This window comes from Lynx rufus, unplaced genomic scaffold (genome assembly GCF_022079265.1).
Source record: "Lynx rufus isolate CCGP_SWC_20201006 ecotype Redwood Valley unplaced genomic scaffold, mLynRuf1.p SCAF_1, whole genome shotgun sequence".
In the NCBI taxonomy this organism is placed as follows: domain Eukaryota; kingdom Metazoa; phylum Chordata; class Mammalia; order Carnivora; family Felidae; genus Lynx; species Lynx rufus.
The window spans coordinates 38,118,898-38,131,992 of NW_025814823.1; the positions used below are offsets into that span (position 1 = coordinate 38,118,898).

Here is a 13,095-nt window from a genome sequence, read left to right on the forward strand (position 1 = left end):
CTTGAGTCCTAATTAATCTAGCAAACACCTCATTACCTTTTTAAAAACCTGACTCTATTTTAATGTTAATTATTAAACTATTGCAACACTGACACAATAAGTACACACATACACATATATTTTTTGATATCCAGAAAATTCATAGGGTATTGGGGAAACTTGCTTTATGATCTCACTTTATCATGTTTAATTTTAGCTTTCCTTTATAGGTCTGGCTTTGCCTTATGCTACATAATATTTATTTTTACAGCCTTGTAAACAAATGCAAAGACAATTGTATACTTTTTTGTGTGTGTGTCACACAATGACACACAGAATATCCACCCTCCTATTATTACGAAGTCTTCCTAAACTTTGGGATCATCCCAGACACTTATATAGACTCTGACCATGAGCTTTTGAAGTACAAAATACCAGGTAGAAAAATACCCCAGAATATTCCTACGTTTGTTCTGCACAACTGGGTATATTGAAAACCATTTTCCTTAGTGCAATGTCTCCAAACTTCACAGAGAATACAAGCAAAACAAGCAAATAAAAACACACATACGGCATAAGTCAGTAGTTCAGCCTTTCATTTAATAATTAGTTAACAGATTTAGTCCATGTTTTACAAAAATGTTGCCGAGGAGCCAGTGGGGATGAAGACCAGAAATCTACATTTTAAATAACCTAAGGAAGGAGTTCCTTGAGTAAATTTTGAAAAACACAGTTGTAAACTGTATGTGCTATTCATTTTTGTGTTTCTTCCTGATGTCTATGATATCACATAAATGGATTTTTTTAATGTTTTTTAAAACATACCTCTTTAGGGGCGCCTGGGTGGCTCAGTCAGTTAAGCATCTGACTTTGGCTCAGGTCATGCTCTCACATTTCATGAGTTCTAGCCTGCACTGGGCTCGGTGCTGACAGCTCAGAGCCTGAAGCCTACTTCAGAGTCTGTGTCTCTGTCTCTCTCTCCCCCTCCCCCACTCGTGCTCTGTCTCTCTCTGTCTCTCAAAAAATGTGTGAGCATTAAGAGACAATTTTAAACATACCCGTTTTTCCCTCAAGAATAACATTTCTAAAAGATACCATTTTTTTCTGCATTCTTATTACCATTTGGAGGTAAACTAGAATTTTAAAAAAATGGATTTCTTAAAACAACACAGCAAGAATGAATCATGCGTTTGTCCCATGTGCACAAAGGACAGAGGCACACAAATGTACAACAATAAATAGGGATGAAAAGAAAGCCAAGGAGCAGTCAAAAGCTGAATGATTGAAAATGCGGTTCTCAGCCTTAAGAGACTTAGAAATATGTTGTCATTTGGATAATAATTGGTTTCCTATGCATTAAGGATGAAAGCCTGAAATGTCAGTAGCTCATCAATTACCATCTAGTAGCGTCCTGTGATGTGCTTTCTTATCAGACTTCAATTTTGAGCCTTAATAGAATTTTATAAAAGCTCTTCTACTTGTATTTAATTTAGACTTTCAATAAGTGCTGTATTTCAGGAAGAAAAAAAGTATGTTTCTAAAGGCGATATTTTAAGATCATATTGGTCCTACTTGAGACAAAGCCCTTTGCTAGTACATCTAGGATGGAGAAAAATACAAAGCTTGTCCTTCTCAGTGAAGAAAAAAAAAATGAGCTCAATAAAATTGGCTGTCTTTCTATATAACCAATTGTACTTGGTATCCTGGAGTCTTTGTAATCTGCATTATTAGTGCATATAACAAATACTTAATAAAGTCTCATTTTGTGCCTAGGAATCATGTAAAGTACTGAACAAACAGTTAAGTCCTTGACCCATCACTGCCTGTGGAAAAGTAATAGTTGGAAGGGTTATTTTTACTTAAAATGCGTAAAAAGTAATGGATTTCCAAAAGTATAAATCAGATGTTAAATAGTAAGAGATTGCTTATATTTTATGTATTAACCAAATGAAAATAAGACAAAAATCTGAGTTTATTTGCAAGTGCTATGCAAAAGAAATTCTATAGACGGCATATTCACCATCTGAGACCTTACATACTAAACAAAAGAACAAAAAGATAAATACATAAAGATGTCATATGACGTATATTGAGTTTTATAGAAGGAGAGTAGGGTAAACCGGGATAACATGTAAGAGGAATTAAAAAAATATATATACATTGTGCTCCAGATAAAACATTAATGTGTATAGTAACAGGAAATACTAAATAATGGGGAAAATATCTTATGGCCTATAAATTATACATTATATATATATATATATATATATATATATGTATATATGTATATATATGTGTATATATATATGTATATAGAGATAGATAGATGTATACACACACATATATATGTGTATATATATGTATATGTATATATGTATATATATATTCCATTCATCTATTGTGGATAATTGGTGGATTCTATATCTTGGCTACTTTAAATAATAGTGTAATAGATATAGGAGTACATATATCTTTTAGAATTAATGCTCTTGGTTTTGGGGGGTAAATACCCAGTAGCAGGATGATAGGATCATATGGTAATTCTATTTTTAATATTTTGAGGAACTTCTACACTGTTTTTCAAAGTGGTTGCGCCAATTTGCATTCCCACCAACAGGGCACAAATTTTCCTTTTTCTCCACGTCCTCACCAACACTTGTTATTTCTTGTCTTTTTTATTTTATCCATTCTGACAGATGTAAAGTGATATCTCATTGTGGTTTTAATTTGCATTTCTCTGATGACGATTGATGTTGAGCACCTTTTCATGTATCTGTTGACCATCTATGTTTCTTCTTTGGAGAACTATCTACTCGGGTCCTCTCATCATTTTTAATGAGATTATTTGTGATTTGGGGGTTTGGGTGCCAAGTTGTGTACATTATTTATGTATTTTGGATATTAATTCCTTATCAGGTAAACCATTTACAAATATCTTCTCCCAGTAAATAGGTTGCCTTTTTGTTTTGTTGATGGTTTCCTTTACTGTACAAAAACTGTTAATTTTGGTACAGTCCCAGTCATTTAATTTTGCTTTTGTTTCACTTGAGGAGACCTATCTAGAAAAACATTCCTACACCTAATGTCAAATAAATTACTGTCTATGATTTCTTCTAAGAGATTTGTGGTTTCATGTCTCATATTTAGGTCTTTAATCCATTTTGAGTTTATTTCTGTGTATGGTGTAAGAAAGTGGTTCAGTTTCTTTTTCATGTAACTGTCCAGTTTTTCCAGCACCATTTGTTGAAGAGACTGTCTTTTCCCCACTGCATATTCTTGTCCCTGTTGTTGTAAATTAATTGGCCATATAACCAGATATATTTCTGGACTTTCTATTCTTTTTTGTGTGCTCCATTGATCTATGTGTCTATTTTTGTACCCCTACCATACTGTTATGATATTGATCTTATTTTTATAGTTCATGTTTATATGTTTACATTTTTGTTTTAGATTACTTACTTTGGGCTAGAAATTACTTATTCAACCAATTTTTAAATAAATACTTCTATCCAATGTGATTAAATTCAGATATTCTCTGCATGTGGGGAGGTCTAAAGTTTAACCTCATAGTTTTTTTCCAACGTTTATTTATTTTTGGGACAGAGAGAGACAGAGCATGAACGGGCGAGGGGCAGAGAGAGAGGGAGACACAGAATCGGAAACAGGCTCCAGGCTCTGAGCCATCAGCCCAGAGCCTGACGCGGGGCTCGAACTCCCGGACCGCGAGATCGTGACCTGGCTGAAGTCGGACGCTTAACCCACTGCGCCACCCAGGCGCCCCAAACCTCATAGTTTTTATTACTTCATTATTTATGCATTCTTTCTTGGTTAAAACTATTACATAATAGAGTGATATGGAATGATCAGGGTTTTTTTTAATCACTTTAATTTTTTAAAGTAGTTTAGGTTTTCAACAAAATTGAGAGGAAGGTGCAGATATGTCTCCTACATCTCTTGTCCCTACACATGCATAGCTCCCCATTATCAACATCATTCAGCAAAATGGTACTTTTTTTTCTTTACTAAGAATGAACATACATTGACACATTATAATGATCCAGAGTTCATCATTTTACCTTAGGGTTCATTCTTGGTGATGTATATTCTATGGGTTTGAACAAAAGCTTAATGATGTATATCCATCATTGTAATATCATATAGAGTATTTTCACTACCCTAAAAATTCTCTGTGCTTAGCCTATTTATCTCTCTTTATTCCTATCCATGGCAATCACTGATCATTTTACTGTCTCCATAGTCTTGCCTTTTCCAGAATATTGTATAGTTGGAATTATATAGTATGTAGCCCTCTCAGATAGACATCTTTCACTTAGCAATATGTATCTTCATAGCTCAGTTCTTCATGCTGCACTACCTTGAGGCTTGCCCAACTTATCTGGAATTCTGTACTTGCAAGTGACTGGATGAGTGAACCCCAACACCTCTGCACTTCCCTGGGCAGCCTGCCCTGGGGCTCGCAGGGCCGGCTCCTTAAACTGCCTCCCAGGCTAAAGCCACTACAGGAAAAACAGAGGGAACATTGTTCCTCCCCTCTTGGCTTTTAAACCAGCCAGCTTGCAAATATGGCTTCCCTGTCAAAGTTCAAAACTGTGTGGCTCTGGGAAAGTTACTTAACTTCTCTGTGGTTCAGTGTCCTTTTTTTGAAAAATGCATATGGGATGATACCCTCCCAAGAGGGATCCTGGGATTAGGGACATCCAAGGCTGCTGCAGAAGGTTTCACTCACCCCTACCTACTCCTCTCTCCCAACTTCCATCCTTCTCCCAAGGGCCGATCCCTGAAAGCATCCACTTGGTTGCCCGTTCCTGTCTTCCAGGGCACCTTTCATGCACCCCACGCTGCCCACCCTTATACATGGTAAGAGTGCCCTGCTCTAAGTCCCTCAGCTACTCCAAACTCTTAGCCCACTCCCTCTAGCTGCCTCACCCCTGGGTTCTCTACTTCACTATATGGCAAAATTGCTCATCCACTACTCTTCCTCATCCACCCCCTTCTGATCCCACCCTGTATGGACTCTCTCCCACCATTGCCCCAGTCAAGATTCCCAAGAGTGTCCACTGTCTGAATGTGGCTGCCAGGATCCCTGACTCTCTCAATATCCTTCTGACCCACTTATCCTAGGATGTGCCATATCCTAGAATCCTGAGGTCATACTACCTCTTTTTTTAAGCTTTTTTTTTTATTTTTTTTAAATTTTTTTTTAACGTTTATTTATTTTTGAGACAGAGAGAGACAGAGCATGAACGGGGGGAGGGGCAGAGAGAGAGGGAGACACAGAATCAGAAACAGGCTCCAGGCTCTGAGCCATCAGCCCAGAGCCTGACGCAGGGCTCGAACTCCCGGACCGCGAGATCGTGACCTGGCTGAAGTCGGACGCTTAACCAACTGCGCCACCCAGGCGCCCCATCTTTTTTTAAGTTTTTATTTAAATTCCACTTAGCATAGAGTGTAATATTAGTTTCGGGTGTACAAAATATAGTGATTCCATACAACGCCCAGTGCTCAACACAGCAAGTGCACTCCTTAATTCCCATCACTTATTTCAGCCATCCCCCCACCTCCCCTATGGAAGCCATCAGTTTGTTCTCTATAGTTAAGAATCTGTTTCTTAGTTTGCCTATCTCTTTTTTTTCCTCCCTTTACTCGTTTGTTTTCTTAAATTCTATGTATAAGTTAAGTCATATGGTATTTGTCTTTCTCTGACTTATTTTGCTTAGCCTAATACTCTCTAGCTCCCTTCATGTCGTTGCAAAGGGCAAGATTTCATTCTTTTTAATTTCTTTTAATATTTTATATTTCTTTTTTTTTTAGAGAGAGCCCTCTTTTTTTAATTTTTTTTTTAAATTTTTTTTTTAACGTTTATTTATTTTTGAGACGGAGAGAGACAGAGCATGAACAGGGGAGGGGCAGAATTTGAAGCAGGCTTCAGGCTCTGAGCTGTCAGCACAGAGCCCAACGTGGGGCTTAAACCCACAAGCAGTGGGATCATGACCTGAGCCGAAGTCATACGCTCAACCCCAGTGGAGCCATCCAGGCGCCCAAGCTTTCATTCTTCTTTATGGCTGAGTAATATTCCATTATATATATATTATACTATATATTATATGGTATATATAATTACATATATAAATATATATACTAATTCTTTATCCATTCATCAGTCAATGGACACTTGAGCTGTTTCCATAATTTGGCTATTGTACATAATGCTGCTATAAACATTAGAATGTGTGTATCCCTAATTCAAAGGGATACATGAACCCTGAATTAGGGATACCTATTGAAAATTCACATTATATAAGTAAGCTTCCCTGTGGATTTTCAGAAGAATGTTGGGAGAATGATTCTATATAAGACTAAAATTCTTCCTTGTCAAACACATAGAAGCCAGAGGGAGCCGTTTTTGAGGGCTTATATTAATAAATATTACTGCCTACCTTGAAATTACTTCTTGGTGAAACCCTGAGACTTTAGCTTATGTATGTGATTGTTAGCAGCTGGAAAAGTTTTTGCATACTAATCTCAGTTACCTTTACTTAGCTTTTCTAATAAAATAAATATGTTTAGGCTGGTTTTCTTTATATCCACTGGCATTCACTAGTCACCACCACCATCATCTGGAGTGGCAACCTACCTACACACTTTCCATTTCCATTCTTTCCCTGCCCTAAGCCATTCTCCACTTTTACAGTTTACTTTATAGTTAATTGGACTTTTTAGAGCCATAGATTTTTATCAGTTTGCAAGCCTGATTATTATCCATGTATTTCTTCCCACTCTTGTGTTACGAATGGGAAAATTTTGCCTCAGAGGGCAGATATCCAAAAGACAGGGCTATCTAATGTTAGAATACATGTTCATTCAAATGCTTCCATGTGCAATTTATTCCCACTGTAAAGGCATTATAAATTTTGATTATAATATTATTTTGAAATACTGTAAGTGTTGAAATATAGTACTATTAATATATATTTTCCAACATATCCATAGACTTATCTTTGTACATTATAATATACATTTTTAAAACTACTTTGCAAAACATGAACTATCAAATCACTTAAAAAAACTACTTTTAAATTTTGTAATCATTGTATTATTTTTTATCATAAGTGTGCCCTTTATTTTTAAGAGTTTTGTTTTTAAAGTTTATTATTTTGAGATAGAGAGTGTGAGTTGGGCCGTGGCAGAGAGAGAATCCCAAGCAGGCCCCGCGCTGTCAGCACAGAGCCTGATGCAGGGTTCGATCTCACCCTGAGCCCAAATCAAGAGTCAGATGCTTAACTGACTGAGCCACCTAGGCACCCCAATAAGTATACTCTTTAATACCATCCCCTATGTCCTCCTTCCCCCCACCCACCTCCTCCCTTGTAACCAGTAAACTCTGAGAGTTGTCAAAATTTTTTTTTCTAATTAAAACAAAAATAAATAAAAATAAAAAAAGTTTTGAACAATTGCTCTGCATTTTTTTAATACATTGAAACTATGTAATCTAAAATACATGTGTCCCAATTAAGTCAGTCTTCATAAAGTTTCTAAGGTTACAATGGAATGATTCACAATTATATCCTCAAAGAAAAGAACTATTGTTATTATGATCTTTATAAAAAACTAACTTTATGTATTTGGTTATAAATTTCACTTTTAGGAAAGAGTATTGGCTATCAGCAGTTACAAATATTTCAAGCTGTGGTACCTGTGTGGCTCAGTCGATTGAGCATTTTACTCTTGGTTTGGAGTCAGGTTATGATCTTGTGGTTCAGGTGTTCTAACCCTGCATGGGGCTCCATGCTGACAGCACAGAGCCTGCTTGGGATTCTCTCCCTGTCTCTCTGCCACTCCTCTCCTTGCACGTGCTCTCTCTCTCAAAATAAATAAACTTTAAAAACACCCAAATATTTCAAGCTAATAGCAAAATAAATCAGAATAATTAGCTAGGATTTTTTTCTGGTCATTGAAAGTCATTTGGTATATAATCTAACAAAAGGAAATATTTCCTATTGTCAGGTAGGAATTAGCTTTGAACTAAACTGGAAGGAACTGATAGTTATCAGCTATATGTAAGCATAATTATAAATACGGTTTTTCATTTTAATTAGGTATAACTTGCGTATAGTAAAATTTACCCTTTTTACTTTCGTAAATATATTGTCATGTGACTACCACCAATATCAAGATAGAGAACTGCTCCAACACTTAAATAAGCCCTTCATGTTCCTTTATAGACGGTGCTTCCCTAGTATTGCCATTGACTTGTTTTCTGTATCTATAGTTTTGTGTTTGTAAGAAAGCCAAATAAATTGAATCATGCAATATAAAGCTTTTTTATTGTTTTTTTTTTTCCATTTTGAGATTCTTTCAAATCATTGCGTGTATTATTCAACTATTCACTTGTATTCCAGAGTTGTATTCCACTGTATGGGTGTAACACATTTTGTTTATTGGTTTCACAGTTAAAGCACAATTGGCCTGTTTTCAGTTTCTGTTGATTCCAAACAAAACTGTCACAAATATTTGCATATAGATTATTGGGTGAGTGCCCATCTTTTACTTCACATAGATAAATACACGTAATTGATTGGTTATCGGGTAAGTGCCCTTTTAACATTATAACAAATTGACAAAAATTTTTCCAAAATGGCTATACCATTTTGAATTCCAAAGAAAATTGTTGTGACTTCTAGTTGCTCCATATTTTTGGTAATACCTGGTAACTTTTAGCCATTTAAACACATATAGTGACATCTAATTATGGTTTGAATTTGTCCTTCCCAATGATTTGATGTTGAGCATTTTCTTTTGTACTCGTTGGCCATCCATATTTCTGTTTTGGAGAAGTGTCCAAACATTTTGTCCAATTTGGGGAATATTTGCTTTTATTTTTGTTGAACTTTGAGAGATCTTTGTATTTCTGAATAGAGCTATCAATTATGTATTAGCATGTATTGATATATTTCTATCATTCTGTAACTTGTCTTTCACTCCTTTAATAATATATATTTTGTCAAAGTGCATAACATTTTGATTATGGTAAAATCCAATTTATGTTTTATTTTATGGTTTGTGCTTTCAGGGTCGTATCTAAGAAATCTTTACCAAATGTAAGATTTACCCCTATGTTTTCTACTAAGGATCTTTGTTTTTTATTTTACATTCCATTTAGGTGTATGGTACATTTTAAGTTTTTTATTTGGGTAGGAGGTATATGATATGAGTTGAGTTCCACTTTTAGCCAACATATATCTAATAGTTCCAGCACTATTTATGAAAAAACTGTCCTTTCCCTGAAGAGTTATCTTTAAACCTTTATTGAGGGGCACTTAGGTGGCTCAATTGGTTAAGTGTCTGACTTCAACTTAGGTCATGATCTCATGGTTCCTGAGTTCAGCCTGCATAGGACTCTCTGCTGTCAGCGCAGAGCCTGCTTCAGAACCTCTGTCTCCCTCTCTCTCTACCCCTCCCCTGCTCGTACTCTCTCTCACAAATAGATAATCATTACAAAATAAAAACAACCTTTGTTGAGAATTCATTGAACTTTTATTTAAGCATCTTTTTCTGAGCCCTCTTTTTACTTTCACTGACCTATATAGCCCATGACTTCAATTCCATTCCATCCTCACTATTTTATCATTATAATAGGTCTAGAGAGTAGGTAGTGCTAGTAAGCTTACTTTGTTCTTTCTTAAACTTGTTTTCCTTATTATAGTTCCTTATCATTTTTGTATAAATTTATAATCTACATTTACATAAAGTTAGACTTTGTTGATTTTTTTCAAGAAAAGCTTGGTAGGGTTTGATTGGAATTGCATTATTGGATCTTTCAATCTGTGACACAGGAATACCACTCACATTGTTTAGTTATTTTTTTATTTGTTTCATCAGTATTTTGTAGTTTTCAGCATACAGATCTTACACATATTTTGCAAGATTTTAGGTGATTTATATGTCTTTTCATGCTGTTAAAAGTAGTGATATTTTTATCTTAATTTACAGCTTTTCATTTCTGGTCTTTAAGGATACAATTGATTTTTGTATATTGATATTATGTGACCTTACTATGTTCACTTAGTTCTAATCAAATTTTTTTGTAGAATTTTGGTATTTTATCAAGACTGTCATGTTAGCTGTGAACAAAATTGGTTTTATTTTTTCTTGTCCTATTGATGTGGTTTTATTCTTTGTTCATTATTAAACACAGTATGTATGTTACCTGATGTGTATGTTAGGTTTATTATAGATCTCTCTATCAGGTTGAGGACATTCACTTCCATTTCTAGTTTGCATGAATAAATATATATGAATTTTGTTAAAGAAATGTTTCTTTATCTGCTGATATGATCGTGTGGTTTTGCATCTTTGTCAATGAGGTGAATCACCTTGAGTTTTTTTTTAGAAGTAAAAGAAAAAATATTTTATTAGGAAAAAGAAAGTAGGCTTAGGGACAGAGGATTGGGGGCCTTCAATGTCCTGGTGGTAATTCTGTCCTTCTCAAATGTGGACAGTGACTTCCATGCCTGACACTGTATCCTGATCCACAGCATTCAGCAAAAAACTCTTTTTGAATTTGCTTCTTGAATTTGAGTGTCATCCTTGTGCAGGGGCCATGCTAATCCCTGTATCTTTACCTTAACTGATTTTTGAATATTGAACTGACTTTTTTTTTTTCGAAGATGAAAATCACTTGGTCATGTTATATTATCTTACATGTTATTGGTTTCTATTTGCTAATGTTTGGATGTGAATTTTTGTATTTGTGTTTATGAGGGATATTGGGTCTATAATTGTCATTTCTTAAGATGTTTTTATTGAGCTTTGGTATCAGATTAATACTTGCCTTTTAAAATGTGTTATTTCTTCTATATTTAGAAACAGTGCCCATAAAATTGATATGATGTCCTACTTAAATGTTTAGTATAATTTTCCATTGAATCCATCTGTGGTTGGAGTTCCTATATGGGAAGATTTTTAACTGTTTCTTATTAAACACAGGGCATTCAGTCTATTTATGGTGAGCTTTGGCAGTTTGTTTCTGTCAAAGATTTTGTATTTCACCTAAATTATCAAAATAATGAGCATGGATTTTTGTAATTTTATTTAAGTATATTTTTAATATTTGTAGTGTCTGTAATGTTATCCCATCATTTATTCCTTATATTGGTTGTTTGTGTCTTCTATTGTATTTATTTCTTGGATTTTAGAGCTTGATAAGATTTACCAATTTTTTTTTTGAAGAACTGGCTTTTCATTTAATTGAGTTTTCTTATTTGTTATTCTTTTGTCAGTTTTGTGTCTTGTGCTCTTGTATTTCATTTTCTCCCTTGCTCTTGCTTTGAAATCAATTTGCCGCTCCTTGTCCAGCCTATTAAGGTAGAAGCACAGTTCATTTATTTTAGAAAGTTCTTCTTTTATAATGTAAGTCTTTAATGCTATACATTTCTTTTTAAAGATTACGTTAGCTGTATTCCATACATTTGATATATTGTGCCTTTATGTTCATTCTCTTCAAATTTTTAAAAATTTTTTCTTCTGTTTTTCTTTTTCACCCATTGGTTACTTAGAAGGGAGCTAATTTCCAGGGTACCTGAGTAGCTCAGTTGGTTGAGCGTCAGACTCTTGGGTTAGGCTCAGGTTGTGATCTCACAGCTCTGTGCTGACAGGGCAGAGCCTAGTTGGGATTCTCTGTCTCCCCCCCCCTCTCTTTCCCTCCCCTGTTCTCTCTCTCTCTAAATGAATGAATGAATGAATGAATGAATGAATGAATAAAAATTTAAACAAGGGAGCTAGTTTTCATATATTTGAAGATTTTCCCAATATATTTGTTACTTCACTGCAATTCAGTAAGACCAAATAGACCTATAATGACCAGACTTTTAAATATACATTTTTTTAAATTTTATGACTCACAATATAGCTTTTCTTTCTGAGTATCTCATTTGCACTTGAAAACAATGTGCATTTTCTGTTCTCACTAAAGAGGGGTTATAAATGTCAATTAGGCCAAATGCTTTGATATTGTTGTTTATATTTTGTTCATTCAAGTATTGAAAGGGGAATATTAATGTCTCCAAATATAATTGTGGATGTGTAATAGTACTTTTAGTGCTATTAGTTGTTGCCTCATGTTTGCTTTGTTATGAGATGTATGCACATTTAGGAATTATATATTTTCTTGGGGAATTGTCATCTTTATCATTTTGTGATGTCATTATTTAACTCATAAATGTCCTTGTTCTGACATTAACGTAGCTGTTACTGCTTTCTTTCCATTTCTACTTGCAATGATATGCTTTACTTTTTAGCCTATCTCTGTCTTTATGTTTGTGGTTTTATTGTACGCAGCATATAGTTTGGTATATATAAAATATCCAATATGACAGTCTCTGATTTTAATTGACTCTTTTATGTACTTTGAATTACCTTCAAAGTAATTATTGAGGGTGGATTAAAATTTACCATCTTGCTAGCTGTTTTCTATTTGTTCCATCTGTTCATTTTTCCTTTCTGTGCCTTATTTGATATTTATAATTTTATTATTTTGATTATCCCCACCATTGACTTCTTTCCACATTAAATGGCCCTGGGTTTGAAAATATCCACCCTTTATTAATCAGTTTCTACCTTTACATAAAATTATGTCAGCTCTACATGTAGTATAATGACCTTAAAAGGGTACACTCAATTTTTCCTTTTTTGTACTATTATTGCTATACATTTCCTTTTTTATACATGCTACAAACACACAATACATTACTATTAATTTCGCTTTAAACATTCAGTCACCTTATAGAAATAGTAGTATAAGTTCCAGTGCACATTATTAATAGGGTAGATACAAATTTCTGTCTTGTATTAACTCTTCCATCTGAAATACCTCCTTTAACATTATATAGTGCAGGCCTATTGGCAATATACCCTCTTAATGTTTTGCCTGATGGTTAGTCCCATCTTCAACTATATAAGATTTTTTGATGAATTTATAATTCTGATTCAACAGTGGGTTTTTTTTTCTTTTCAATATTTAAATTATTTAAATTATCAATATTTTTAAAATATGTCCCATTTTTTCTGACTTCACCAAGTGTGTGATGGAATTCACTG

At 34.4% G+C, this 13,095-nt stretch overlaps 1 non-coding gene across 1 annotated transcript; it reads right to left on the reverse strand.

The window, feature by feature from the left end:
- Positions 1 to 10,543: 10,543 nt before the first annotated feature.
- LOC124523383 (U6 spliceosomal RNA) lies at positions 10,544 to 10,654 on the reverse strand. The gene has a single exon (XR_006964987.1). It is a non-coding gene; the product is annotated as a U6 spliceosomal RNA (small nuclear RNA).
- Positions 10,655 to 13,095: the final 2,441 nt, after the last annotated feature.